Here is a 12608-nt window from a genome sequence, read left to right as displayed (position 1 = left end):
TCACTCTGAAAGTAAGGAATTTCATAATGTCCTTCAGAAGCATCAACTAGCATGGAAAAATTTTTAGGTGTTAAGCCTGTGTAAGGAACACACATCCTTAAGACAAATACTGTATCATCTCAATTATACATGGAATCTAGAAAAACAAACCCATAGAAACAGAGAACAGATTGGTGGTTGCCAGAGGTGGGGGGCAGATGGGATGAATGGGGGTGGGTAAAATGGGTGGAGGTGGTCAAAACGTACCAACTTCCAGTTGTGAGATAAGTAAATCCTGACGGTGTAATGTACACCATGGAGACGAGGGTTAACAATACTGCATTGCACATTTGAAAGTTGTTTAGGGGGTAGATATTAGAAGGTCTCATCATAAGGTAAAAAAAAAATGTGTTAACTATAATGTGGTGATGGACGTTAACTAGACATTGTGGTGACCACTCTGCAGTGTATACGTGTGTCAAATCATTATGTTCTACACCTTCAACTAACACAATATGTCAATTATACAATTGTATCTCAATAAAATGGGAAAAAATAATACATTTTTGTCCAAACAGATTTAGTGTTTATTTCCTATGAAAGGCAAAATGCTGCTGTTTCAAAAAACAAAAAAACAAAACCCAGTCATTCCACTACTACCTCTTGCTTCTGTGGCTCTGCGTTGTGTGCTAAGGGCTGATGTTCCCAGGTCCTGGTGGGGATGGTCTGCAGTTAGATCGTCAGAATCACCCACATAGAGGTCCAAACAATTAACAGCAGCATTAAACTTGACCCACTATGTAAGTATCGGTGCATGTGTACTGCTTTGCAGACTTCTTAATAAAGCATGGTCTCTTTGGCCAGACATGGTCATTCACAGAAACAGACCATTCTTTTGGACATCTCTCTCCTCCATGTTTAGGGAAGGCAGAGTTTCTCAACCTTTTATGATGGCCATTTGTACCAGATAATTTTTACTTGTGGGGTGTTGGTCTGTACACGGTAGGATGTTTAATAGCATCTTTGGTCTTTACTAAATTACTGGTAACGGTCAAAATGTCTCCAGACATTGCCATATGTCCCCCTGGCATGGGTTGGGGGTGGAGGAACAAAATCACTTCTGGTTGAGAATCATGATGTACAGTGATATGAAGGGGCTCTTGGTCTACATATAGTTCATTGGCTATCACCTCTGCTGGGGGATCCACCCCCAGTCCACCCTGCCCTAGTGAAGAATCATCCAGTAATTTTGGAGAACTTGGGTGGTGGTGGTTGTGGGTGTAGATGCCTTTGAGGGAGTAGGTGGGAAAGTGGGTAGCTCCCTAGTCTCTAGCAAAGTCCATATTTGCTTCATTCTCTGGGGAATTCAGTTAATTATTAGTAAAATTTACTGTGATAATCAGGAACTTTCTTTTTCTTTTTACTTCAGTTAACCTCAGAAAATGACCCCTTTCGGGGTGCCTGGGTGGCTCAGTTGGTTAAACATCATGACTCAGGTCATGATTTCGTGGTTCGTGAGTTCGAGTCCCGCATCGGGCTCTGTGCTGACAGCTCAGAACCTGGAGCCTGCCTCAGATTCTGTGTTCCCCTCTCTCTCTCTGCCCCTCCCCCACTCATGCTCTGTCTCTCAAAAATAAAAACATTTTTTAAAAAATTAAAAAAAAAAAAAGAAAATGACCCCTTCTGTTTATTACAGTGTGTTGTGCAATGGCGATCATTGTTAATGTGTGCCATGACATAAACAAGTTTGGGGAAGCTTTGTGACAGCTATACAGAAGGATGTCCTTAAAAACATGTTTCCCTCGGGGGTTTCTCTCCATCCAGTTTCTAATGGACCACCACTTGCTCATGAGAAGGAGGAAAATCATTTCCCATTTCCTCCTCAGTCAGGAGGAGGGTTTCATTGTTTCCCAATTAAAATCCAAAAAGATGGAGACTCTTACCCAGAAATGCCGTTTGGGTTATTGGACTGAATCCCCCTCCTGTGCAAATCAATACCCTGGGCTGATACACATCTGCAGCCCTTTTCCCCCTTGAAAATCAATGTGGTTGGCTCCACTAGTTAAAAAGGATTCCTGAAACAAACAGCTGGATTCATTTAAGATGTTTCCTTTTCATTTCAACTTGACATAAACTTTTCAGCAGATTTTCTTTGTGGCAGGTGAAGGCCAACATAAATTTAAACAGTGGGTCGCTTGCCTTTAAGAGACCAAACTCCCTGGTGCTTCGGCCAACAAAGCCTCCGGCGGGAGTTGGCAGGCAGGTGTAGAGCACCAGGCTGTCAGCTTCTCCCACAGGAGGGGGCACCTGCTCTAAGGGAAGATGTGACCACCTCAAATACAACCTGGCAGGGGGACCCCGAGGATGGGCTCCCCAATTGTCAACTGATATCATACGCTGCTACTCCGCAGTGTCCCCTGCCCAGTTCCCGGTCGATTCTCTCCACTGCACACCTCCTGCTCAGGCAATAGAAGATGGCTAATTTTCCAAAGGGGAAAAAGTGATAGCATGCTGTGAAAATCTCTGTTGACTGTGTGAAAGCAGTGTTTGTTCTCGCTCCTCCAGCCTTAGCTTTTGTTCAGCTTTATCATTTTCTCATAGGGAACGAGGCTGCTGATTACCGAGGGATTTTTGCTCTGACTTTAATTCGGGTCTGCCGGGATTGTATATATTTATACCACCCAACAAAGAAGGATGAGAATGTACAGATGGTCAAGGTCATAACTTCATTTGGTAACTCGTTTAACAAATACGTATACTGAATATCGATTCCATGCCGTACTCTGTGTTGGATGCTGGAGACACAATGGCAAATAGACTTCATATCCACCTACGTTGGGCTCACTGGCATTATTTAGATAATCATTAAAATAGGTGTAAGGGGTGAGGGGGCCATAAAAGGGGGGGTCATGGAACTGCAGGAGGGCCTTGTTGGGTATTTGGCCACAACAGGGGTTAGACAACAGAAGTTTGCATTTAGTGTTAGGTCTTTGTCTATGAGTAATGAGCGTATTACCGATGGGTTTACTAAGTATGTGATAAAATCAGATTTGTTTTTGATCACTTCGTGCTTATGAACTGAAACCCAGGTAGATTTCGCAGCATGCTATCTGACTCATGCTTGAATGCAGAATGCATTCTGGCGTTCTTATTAGAGCTATAGTTAATTTACCTCCCTGGACTTGGGAAAAGTATGGTACAAATGTCCTTTTAAAAATAAAAATCAGCCAATAAGTCGAGTTCTCTTGTTAATCTCAGCAGATGAATGAAGCTGTTAACTCAGATTCAGGAAATTACTTGGATCTCGGTTTGTGTATGTTTATACTCTACAGGCCATAATAACTAAATACACAAACTAATGAAGGTGTTTCATGGGTTGTAGTGGGTTGAGCAGTGTCCTCCCAGCATTCATGTCTACCCAGAACCTCAGAATGTGACCTTAATGGAAATAGAATCTTTGCAGATATATTTAAGGATCTCCAGACGAAATCATCCTGGGTTTAAGGGGGACTTAAATCCAGGGATTGGTGTCTTTTAACAGAGAGTAAAGGGATGAGGTGGCTAGGTGGCTCAGCAGGTTAAGCGTGCAACTCTTGATCTTGGCTCAGGTCATGATCTCATGGTTGGTGGGTTCAAGCCCTGCACTGGTCTCTGCACCAGGAGGGCTCTGGGCTGGCAGGGCAGAGCCTGCTTAGGATTCTGTCTCTCCCTTTCTCTCTGTTCCTCCCCTGTTCTTGTGCTGATGCTTGCGCACATGCTCTCTCTCTCTCTCTCTCTCTCAAAATAAATAAACTTGGAAAAAAAAAAAGAGAGAGAGGGAGAAAGGAAAGGGAGATTCAGCTACAGAGACACAGAAAAAAGAAGGGCATGCAAAGACAGAGGCAGACGTTAGGTTGCCATAAGCCAAGAAATGCCAGAAGGTTCCAGAAGTTGAAGGAGGTAAGGAAAGAGCCTCCTCTAGAGCCTTTCGGGGGGCAGAAGCCCTGCCAACACCTTGATCTTGGACACTTGGCCTCCAGAATTGTGAGAGAATACATTTCTGCTGTTTTAAACCACCCATTTTGTGGTAATTTGTTATGACAGCCCTAGGAAACTAATACATGGGTGCAAACAGGCTTCCTACCCTCCCAAATTATACTGTGGTTCCTGAAAAATTTCCAGCTGGCGCTGACACATTACAAAAGTGCTTTGTTGCACCAAGTTTTGCACTTGGTTTTCTTTTCCCATTTTTCAAAAAGGTAAACCAACAGTAAATGCTCATGGTTCTTGCTGCCTGCTTTAGCAGCATAAAATAATACTTAGATTTTAATCTATTGTAATAGATTTTTAAAAGCAAAATAAATCTTGTTTATTTATTTTATTTTAAAAAATTTAATGTTTATTCATTTTGGAGAGAGAGACAGAGCATGAGCAGGGGAGGGGCAGAGAGAGAGGGAGGCACAGAATGTGAAGCAGGCTTCAGGTTCTGAGCTGTCAGCACAGAGCCCCATGCGGGGCTTGAACCCTTGGACCCTCCAACCGAGAGATCATGACCTGAAGTGAAGTCTGACGTTTAACTGACTGGGCCACCAGATGCCCCTTGTTTATTTATTTTAAACTTGGCAAGGAGCCAACACTGGAGATGCAACCCTTCACTGGAAGGGACAGAAGGTTTTAGTGTGTGTGTAGGTGGGGGGACTCACGTTCTGTGTGCAGGGAGAACACCGGATGGGAAGGCTTGGGTCCTGAGCACTAAGTCCTCAGTCAGTCTATGTACTTGAACAAGATCCTTATGGCCAGGGCCTGGAAGGAGCAGGGTTGCCCTAGGTACATGGACTAATGGGCTAGGACAGAGAGCAGCCCCATGGGGCCATGGCAGCCTGAAGACCAGAAAGTCTTTGTCGAGTATTGTCAAGCATTCTGTGAAGAAGGGTCTTGTGACAATGACAGATCTCAGGCATCATCCTCCAGGCTCAAAGCTCAATTTAATTTAGTTTAGAAAAAGAAAATAATGCGATTGGCACATATCCAACATTATAGAGCAGAATCATCCTGGTTACCTAAAGTGTCTTTGCAAAGTTTACACCTTTAGAATTAGAGTCATCAGAAGTACGGATGCACAGATAAGAGGCTCCAAATTGCTCTTTGAGCCTCTGCCGTAATGCCTGCTAGCTGTTTCACCCAGGCAGAATTCCTTCTGCTTCCCTCCCCTTCACTTTCTCTGGGCTCCCCAGAGTAGCGTTCTTCCCTTGCGTTTTGTTGTTAATCTGCCCCCAGATGGCCAGTTCCCTCAGGGCTGGTTGTAGCAGAGCTGGTCACTGTCCTGGCCGTCACCTTTCTAAAGCTGGAATCTGCTAACAGGTGAAACCTGTACCGCATAATCTCACAGATGCATGTATTCACACAGTGTAGCCTGGAGGGTGCACCGGCAACCGGTAACACGGCATCTGGGGAGATCTCCCTGGCCGGAGACTAGGGAAAATGGATGGTTCTCTTCCCTCTGTATCTTTTTGGATGTTTAAAATTTTCCTTTACGATTGTTTTTGCTCCATCTCATGAACTGTGAGGTCATGACCTGAACCGAAATCCCGAGTCAGACGCGTAGCCGACTGAGCCACCCAGGCGCCCCTCAAGTCATTTGGCTCTTGCAGCAACCCTGTACGGTAGGTGCTATTGTTATGCTGGTTTTACAGATGAGGAAACCGAGGCATAGAAAGATCACATAACTTGCTGCAGAGCTGTTAAGTGGCACCTCAGGATCAGAGCTCAGCCAGCCAAGTCTGGAGCCCGCACTCCCAGTCCACGGCACATGCTGCATCACCTATCACTGCTGTGGGTGGCATGCCACTGTCCCATGGCTTTCCTTTGTCCCCTCCATTCCATCCTTGGGAACGTCTATGTAAGCCTAGTGCAGTGGGATCTTTGGGAGTGTATTTGACCAGGGGGACCGCAGGTCCTCTTGGAAAAGAACACCCACTAGGGGAAGGAAGAGCCAAACTGGTTCGAGGACAGCCTGATGTCTCTCTCTGACTTATTTTCCAGGCCAGCCCCCCAGGGTGGCAATGAGGCTGAAACCTAGGGTGAGCAGGGAAAAGTGTTGTGAGAGGGAAAGCGCCAGTCTCAGGAGATGGTAACAAGTTGAGCCGCACGCCCTCAAGGCAGGAGTCTCCCTGCTGGGCTGGCCCTGATGGCTTTGACTGGGGAACGGTGGGTACCAAGCAGACTGAGCTGGGATCAGCCGAGTTCCAACGTGTCCTATCAACAGTGACAAGATCCCTCTCTATTGCCAAGTGGGACAAGCAGGAAGAAAATGACAACAGTCATTGCTGAGGGAATTTGGCTTGGGAAATATATGAGATCCTCCTGGAAGTTTCTGGAAATATTTGGAAGGAATTTCAGGAGGACTGGAATGACCGCAGAACAAGCAGCCATAGAATCAGAAAAACTCCTTTTATCGTCTGACCTCACTCCGGGCTGGTGTGGCCTGATCTCTGTACAGGCTTAACAGTCCACGTTTTATAGTGTCTGCATTTGAACAATTGGGAGACCTTCCTCAAGGATCCGAAAGCACAAACACAAAATTAGGCACAGGGCCTTGGAAGAGGCTGTGGCAAGTGCCTTCATGAGTTTTAGTACCTTCTCTTCCGCAAGGGTCGGAAGAGTCAATAACACCCAAATGTATCACACAGTGTGCATTTCTCACCTTGCTTTACCCAACTGTGGCTTCTTAAAGGATCTCTATTTTTTACGGTTAATTCCATTATTACTGATTACTGATTCCATAATTAATGATTTTATTTCATGGAGAGAAAACAAAAACCAACAATATCATGATTTTCCTAGATACTACATAGTGACTGGCACTTTTCATTTCTCTTTTATCACTCAAAAAAAAAATCAAAAAAAAATCAACAGAAACACACCAAAACATACCCCCATACTCTTAAATTAGCAGATTTAAAATTAAAACTTGAAGCAATATTTTGCTATACTTTGATCCAAACTCTCTTTACAAATTAAATGGCACTTACAAAGGAAGCAACATTTCTAATACGCTTGTAAGTTATTTTGCTTTATTGTGGTTTTATATCTCAATATAAAACTTTGAAAGCTTTCTTCAATAAACATCATACTCTCTTTTGCAGCACGTAATTCATTTACTCCCTGGATTCCTGAACCAGTTCTCTCCTTTTGTGTTTTCCTGCTCTGTTTTATTTTACAGATGGCAGATACCCTGCAAGCAGGTACAATCAGACACTGCACTCATTATAAGAGAATTATTCATAAAAAGTATAAGAAATGACATAGTAACAGTCGTTAATCTTTTGGTTCATCTTTTTAAAAAAAATCAACTGACTGAATTTACAAGTTGGGGGGTAACTCTTATTTCTGGGTAAAAACAAATCCACCAGTTAGATTCCTGATTAAAATCCAATACTGCTTTAAAAAGTACCCCATTCCCAGTCTTATCTCACCGCTCCAGGATGTGACTGTGTACAACTGGTTTGACATGACAAAGGATACGATAAGGCCCAAGTGGATGGTACAAATGAAAACAAATGCTTTAGGGCTGTAGTTTTATTTCCTGTACAACTATGTACCATTTTCAGGATAAAATAACAAAAAAGAGATACATATTTTTTTGTAACAAAATACCGGCACAAAATTTTAAAATTTACACCATCTGAGCTGCCAAAAATGTTTTTAAAAAGTATCAATTACTCTCCGAACAATACACAATAAAGCACAACCGAATGTAAGAGTTAAAGTTGCAAAGTGTGATCTCTGCCCACAGAGTTTTGGTGTGTTGATTAATGGAAAGGATTATTAGCTTAACAGCCACCCCCAACAGAACTGTCCCTAACGTCATCTTTCAGTCGAAAGTGTGGATATACTCTGCTAAGTAGCAGATTGAAGGTCAGCCCAAGAGAAAACCAATTATCAAGTGTGAACTGCATTTCTGCTTAATACCTTTGTAGACACAAAGCAAGTTGCTCCTGACGAGGCACATTTGGAATATGAAAAAGCACTTAGAAAGATAACTCTCTATGGATGCCAGTGAGTTCAGCTTTCATCTCTCACCGAAGAATCCGGAGTTGAGGAAACTCTCTGCCGAGTAGACCAGAGATCATGAGGCCCAGGAACTCCAATTTGGTAACTGTAAATGACATGGTAATTGTAATGACACAGACCGTTTGGAAATTGTAAATTTAAATGTATCTTTTGGTCAGATTTGTGTAAAAAAGAGAAGCTGTAAAACCGAATTTCAATAGCCATTTCTCAACATTGCTATTAAATATTTATCTCCCAAATTCTGGTTCCATCCATGTTACTAACCTAGAGATAAGTCAAGGTAAGTTTCTGCTTGGGTTCTGTTTCCTGACTCCCTCCAATCTTGTCTTTATTCTTGTTGCCTCAGTAACTTCTACTATCCTATTACCCCACTTAAAATCCTTTGGAAGCTCCCCCATCAAATACAGAACATGGTGTGAACTTTTAGTACCGCATGTAAAGGCTTCCCACATGGGGCTGTAACTTCCTATCCAACCCCCCTTTCTCTGCCAATCCCCCCTGGAACTCCCGCCCCATCCTTGCTGAATGACCTACATACAGCTCCCCTGGCCCTCCAGCAGATTGCTCCCTGGAGCCCTGAATGCCCTTTCCCAGATCCTGGTAAACAATTGCTCTCCTTTGAGACTCAGCTCCAATGACACTTTCTCTGAAGCTTTCTGAGAGGTGTGATCAGATTTACTCTGTATCCCCCCTCTCCCACGGACCTCTGCCCCAACACATTGAACTCTTCAGATAATTGTTTCCTTGCCAATCTTTCCCTTCTAGTCTATAAACTCCTCAAAGGCAGAGGAGACCTAATGTGCTTTGTCACATTCCTTTTTGCATTGTCACTACTTAGTTTGGTGCTGGGTACATAGAAGGTCCTTAATAAACATTTGAGGAATCATTAAGAAGTGAATTGGAGCAGAACTTTGAAATGAACTGTATCTCCCTCCAAATATCCAAATACTATTTTTGGGTGTCTGCTCAAATGCCACCTTATGTAGAATTATACCCGTCCTCTTCCCACCTGGCACTTTCATACCCTGATTTATTTTTCTCCATAACAGGCTATCCATGTACTAGTTTCCTTATTGATTGTCTCTGTGTCCCTTAGCTCCTCACCAGAATGTAAAAACTCTGAGATAAAACAAACCAAACCCCAAACAGTTCTCAGTTTCTAGAGCTGCCTCAACTCCTTGGCTCGTGGCCCATCTTCTCTGTCTTCAGAGTCAGCTACAGTGCACGGAGTCCTTCCCGTGCTTGGCTTCTCTGACATCCACTCCCACTTTACCTCTCCTGTCTTTTCTGCTGTTCAAGTGATTAGCTTGGTCCTTACTTCTGTAATCCAACCTAATCTCCTTATTTTAGGCCCCATAACCTTAATTCCATCTGCCATGTCCATTTTGCTATGTAATGAAACACATTCACAGATAATGACACCAGAGGGTAAAGATCATGGGAGCCCAAATCCTGCTTGCCACACCTTGGGAAGTGAGGACATCTAGGGGGGCCTGGGTGGCTCAGTTGGTTGAGCATCTGACTCTTGATTTCAGCTCAGGTCATGATCTCGTGGTTCATGGGTTTGAGCCCCTCATTGAGCTCTGCACTGACAGTGCGGGATTCTCTCTCTCTACCTCTCTCTCTCTGTCTGTCTGCCCCTCCTCTGCTCACACACTCTCTGTCAAAATAAACAAACTTTAAAAAAAAAAGGAAAAAGGAAATGAGGACATACACGCATATTTGCATAAAGGAACACTTGAGGGATACAAAAAAAGTTATACGTGGTTTCCTACAGTTGGTGGTTGGGATGATGAAAAGGCATGGATTATTAAGACTTCCCAGTATAAAGCATTTGATATCATCTCCATTTTTGGACCAAGAGAATATATTATCTGGTTTAAAAATAGAGATCCTTAAAAAATTAAAAATAGGGGCGCCTGGGTGGCGCAGTCGGTTAAGCGTCCGACTTCAGCCAGGTCACGATCTCACGGTCCGTGAGTTCGAGCCCCGCGTCAGGCTCTGGGCTGATGGCTCGGGGCCTGGAGCCTGTTTCCGACGCTGTGTCTCCCTCTCTCTCTGCCCCTCCCCCGTTCATGCTCTGTCTCTCTCTGTCCCAAAAATAAATAAATAAAAAAAAAACGTTGAAGAAAAAAAATTTAAAAAAAAATTAAAAATAGAATTACCATATGGTCCAGCAATTCTATTTTGGGATATATAGCTAAAATAATGGAGACCAGAGTCGCAAAGACATGTTTTTTACATCCATGTTCATAGCAGCGATATTCACAGGAGTCAAGAGGTGGAAGCCACCTAAATGCCCATCGGTGGATGGACAGACAAACAAAATGTGGCATCCATACAATAGAATACTCTTTTAGTCTTAAAGGAAGGAAATTCTGATGCATGCTACAACTACCTTGAGGATATTATGCTAAGTGAAATAAGACCGTTGCAAAAGACAAATACCGTACATATCCCTTCATGCGAGGTACCTAGAGTCATATTCCTATAAACAGAAAGTAGAATGGTGGTTGCCAGGGGCTGAGGGGAGAGGGGAATGGGAAGTTGCTTAATGAGGACAGAGTTTCAGTTTTGCAAGATTAAAAGATTCTGCAGATTGGCTGCTCAACAACGTGAATATACTTAATACTACCGAATTGTGCCCTTAAAAATGGTTACAATAGTAAATTTTTTTTTAAATGTTTATTCACTTTTTTGAGAGACAGAGACAGAGTGTGAGCAGGGCAGGAGCAGAGGGAGAGGGAGACACAGAATCTGAAGCAGGCTCCAGGTTCTGAGCTGTCAGCACAGAGCCCGATGAGGGGCTCGAACTCACAAACCACGAGATCATGACCTGAGCCCAAGTCGGACGCTCAACCCGCCGAGCCACCCAGACACCCCTATGCAACAATAGTAAATTTTATGTTTTATGATTTTACCACAGTTAAACACACACACACAAATTAAAGATAAAGCTGTTGACTCAGAAAGTGGATGAAAATCCAGCAGAGGGTTTGGTGTTCCTGTGATCCAGGAACCCTCACCCCTGCCCACCCCATGCTGGCAGCCGGCCAAATGTGGGTGGTGAATATTAACCCCACTGGTGAAACTGAAGCCGCTGCAAGGCCTTTTAAGCAGTGGCTTGACCAGCAAAGATGCTACATGACTTCATCCTTGTAACAGCGGCTGACTTAACCCGTGCTGAGAATGTGGGAAATCTGTGTCTGTGTCTCAGACTTCAGACCCATTTCTCCTGAGACTCTCCTGGTCTATGGTTTGTTTTCCTGCGTTTCATTTCCTGTTCTGCAAAAAGCACATCTGCAGATGACCTACAGTGAGAACGTTGTGTACCTTCAGGTGACTCCCCATCCTTTGCCCATAGCAACATCCACTTGCTCAACCGAACTGCTTCAGAATACAACGATCTAACATCGGTACGTTTGGTCATGAATAACATCACCATTTATAGGATAGGATCATTGTTTAGCTAGAGATGCCATGACTGTAGTCCAATTAGTTTCGTGTTTTTTTTTTTTCTTCCTACGTATATCAGGTGATGAGCTGAACTGTGTCTCCCCAAAATTCATGTCTTGGAAACCCCAACCCCCAGTACCTTAGAATATGACTGGATTTGGAGACAGGTTTTGGAGAGGTAATTAATTTAAAATGAAGTCATGAAAATAATTTAAAGTTAATTCCAATATGACTTGTGTCTCTATAAGAAGAGGGAATTTGGACACAGACACACAGAGAGGAAAGACCATATGAAAACAGAGGGAGAAAATGGCCATCTGTAAGCCAACAAGAGAGGCCTCGGAAGAAGCCAGGCCGGCCAATACAGTGGTCCTTCCTTCTCTGCGGGCAATACGTTCCAAGACCCCTGTTGGATGCCTGTAACAATGGATAGTACTGAACCTTATACATACTGTTTTTTCCTATACAGACATACCTATGATAGATTTCAATTTATAATCTAGGCATGGTAAGAGATTAACAAGAACTAATAACAAAATAGAATAATTATAACAACATGCTGCAATAAAAAATGAATATGGTCTCTCTCTCAAAACATCTTCTTGCGCCGTACTCACCTTTCTTCTTTTTGTGAGGGTGTGAGATGATAAAATGCCTCCCCTGGCTGGTGAGATGGGGTGAGGTGAATGATGTAGGCACCCTTGTAGTTTAGGGCGACCACGAACCTGACAGTAGAGGGTCATCTGCTTCTGAGGTTCATCTCCGGTAACCAAAACCACAGAAAGTGAAACCATGGGCAAGGGGGGACTACTGTCCGGTGATCTTGAATGTCTGGCCTTCAGAATTATGAGAAAATAAATTTCTGTTGTTGAAACCACCCAGTCTGCGATACCCTGCTATAGCAGCCCTAGCAAAGAAATACAAGTGAACAATTGAATCGCCCTAGGAATGAGCAATGATTCCACTCAGAGAAAACAAATATTTTCCCGGAGAAGCAGAAAACAAAATCTGCTGAGAATTAGCTCTGGCCACACATACGCACAAATTTACTTTATGAAAACGAATACTTCCTTTTCAGACGATAACATCTGTTCTTCAAGTTGTTTAACAATTTTCTTGCA

The 12608-nt window shown here is 43.3% G+C and overlaps 1 long non-coding RNA gene across 1 annotated transcript; it reads right to left on the bottom strand.

The window, feature by feature from the left end:
• Positions 1-7521: 7521 nt before the first annotated feature.
• On the bottom strand, positions 7522-12608 carry LOC121013154 (uncharacterized). The gene is made up of 2 exons (XR_005782531.1): positions 12105-12608; positions 7522-8116 (listed from the first exon to the last, which is right to left on the bottom strand). It is a non-coding gene; the product is annotated as an uncharacterized LOC121013154 (long non-coding RNA).

The sequence above is a fragment of the Herpailurus yagouaroundi genome, unplaced genomic scaffold (genome assembly GCF_014898765.1).
Source record: "Herpailurus yagouaroundi ecotype Mexico unplaced genomic scaffold, PumYag 198, whole genome shotgun sequence".
Lineage (NCBI taxonomy): Eukaryota > Metazoa > Chordata > Mammalia > Carnivora > Felidae > Herpailurus > Herpailurus yagouaroundi.
The sequence above is the reverse complement of the archived record's forward strand: the minus strand, read 5'-3'. Positions and strand labels throughout refer to the sequence as shown.